This window comes from Vulpes lagopus, chromosome 3 (genome assembly GCF_018345385.1).
Source record: "Vulpes lagopus strain Blue_001 chromosome 3, ASM1834538v1, whole genome shotgun sequence".
Taxonomy (NCBI): domain Eukaryota; kingdom Metazoa; phylum Chordata; class Mammalia; order Carnivora; family Canidae; genus Vulpes; species Vulpes lagopus.
Genome location: NC_054826.1, coordinates 80,165,035 through 80,167,437, shown reverse-complemented (window position 1 = coordinate 80,167,437; position 2,403 = coordinate 80,165,035). Strand labels below are relative to the sequence as shown.

General features: G+C 44.1%; 1 pseudogene; it reads left to right on the top strand.

Moving 5' to 3' along the window:
• Window positions 1-266: 266 nt before the first annotated feature.
• On the top strand, window positions 267-1,585 carry LOC121486103 (annotated as a pseudogene).
• Window positions 1,586-2,403: the final 818 nt, after the last annotated feature.

Genomic DNA, 2,403 nt, shown 5'->3' with positions numbered 1-2,403 from the left:
CCCACCTAATAAAGCTTAAAAGCAAGACTCAGAAGGATCAAACTTATTTCAAATCACTTAGCTGTGTTCCTGAATAAAGCTTGAGAATATTGATAGGAATATAAAAATATCCAACAACCAAGGTAAAAGTCATAATGTTAAGCAGTCAATCAAAGTAAAAAATTGTCAGCAGTTTCTCTTACATCAACCGCCTAAGAGTCGCGCTGTAAGAAGCAACAACCTCTCCTCTTCTCCGCCATCTGCCCAGCAGCCGCAAAGCAGCAATGATGTGTGAATGCATCTCCATCCACGTGGGTCAAGCAGGTGTCCAGATTGGCAATGTCTGCTGGGAGCTCTATTGCCGGGAACACGGCATTCAGCCCGATTGCCAGATGCCAAGTGACAAGACCACTGGGGGAGGAGCATGTGCCCAGGGCAGTGTTTGTAGACTTGGAGCCCACAGTTGTTGATGAAGTTCACACTGGCACCTACCTCTAGCTCTTCCACCCTGAGCAGCTCATCACAGGCAAGGAAGATGCTGCCAATAACTATGCCCGAGGGCACTACATCATTCATTGGCAAGGAGATCATTGACCTTGTCTTGGACCGAATTCAGAAACTGGCTGACCAGCACACGGGTATTCAGGGCTTCTTGGTTTTCCACCGCTTTGGAGGGGGAACTGGTTCTGGGTTCACCTCCTTGCTGATGGAACATCTCTCTGTTGATTATGGCAAGAAGTCCAAGCTAGAGTTCTCCGTCTACCCTGTGCCCCCACCAGGTGTCCACAGCTGTAGTAGAGCCCTACAACTCATCCTCACCACCCACACCACCCTGGAGCACTCTGATTGTGCCTTCATGGTAGACAACGAGGCCATCTATGACATCTGTTGTAGAAACCTCGATATTGAACGCCCAACCTACACTAATCTAAATAGGTTGATAGGTCAAATTGTGTCCTCCATCACTGCTTCCCTCAGATTTGATGGAGCCCTGAATGGGGATATGACAGAGTTCCAGACCAACCTGGTGCTCTATCCCCACATCCACTTCCCTCTGGCCACATATGCCCCTGTCATCTCTGCTGAGAAAGCCTACCATGAGCAGCTTTCTGTAGCAGAGATCACCAATGGATGATTTGAGCCAGCCAACCAGACGGTGAAATGTGACCCTCACCATGGTTAATACATGGCTTGCTGCCTGTTGTACCATGGCAACGTGGTTCCCAAAGATGTCAATGCTGCCATTGCCACCATCAAGACCAAGCATACCATCCAGTTTATGGACTGGTGCCCCACTGGCTTCAAAGTGGGCATTAACTACCAGCCTCCCACTGTGGTACCCAGTGGAGACCTGGCCAAAGTACAATGAGCTGTGTGTATGCTGAGCAACACCACAGCCATTGCTGAGGCCTGGGCTTGCCTGGACCACAAGTTTGACCTGATGTATGCCAAGCATGCCTTTGTTCACTGTTATGTGGGTGAGGGCATGGAGGAAGGAGAGTTTTCTGAGGCCCGTGAGGACATGGCTACCCTGGAAAAGGATTATGAGGAGGTTGGTGTGGATTCTGTTGAAGGAGAGAGTGAAGAAGAAGGAGAGGAATACTAAAGTTAAAAATGCCATGGGGTGCTGCTTTTACAGGGAAGCTTATTCTGTTTTGAACATTGAAAAGTTATGCTTTGATCAGTTAATTTGTACGTAACAGTGTATACTCTCATATACAATTACTGACCTGTGCTTTAAAACACAGCGCTTTGTTACAGACCCAAGCTGTCCATTTCTCTGATGGGTTTGAATAAAGTATTCCCTGTCTTAAATGGAAAAAAAAAAAGAAGCAAAGTAAAAAATTGTCAATCATGCAAAGAAGCAGGAAAGCACAATCCATAATGAGGGAAAGAAATCAATCAGTAGAAGCTGACCTGGAGCTGACACGGATAATAGAATTAGTAGACAAGCCATAAACACTGTTATAACTATATTCCATGTGCTCAGGAAGTTATAGGAAAGACTAAACGTGCTAAGTAGTTACATGGATGATGTCAAAAGACCCAAAATGAACTTCTAGAGATGAGAACCACAATGGGTTAGATGAAAGAAAACACATAGGACAGGATTAATAGCAGAGTAAACATTAAAGAAAAAAATCAGTAAATTTAAAGACATAACAAAAGAAACACAGAGAAAAAAGACTAATTTAAAAACTAGATTATATAAGCTATAGGATAACATTAACCCTGAAGTGCTCAAAGCAGAATTCAAGAGTGGGGGGGACAAAAATATTTGAAAAAATAAAGATTGAACACTTTGCAAATCTGGTGAAAACAATGAACTCACAGACCCAAGAAGTTCAATGGACATTGAAATGCACAAAAAACACAAAGAAACTACAAAGGTACACTATAATCATATTGATTGCTACCAGTGAC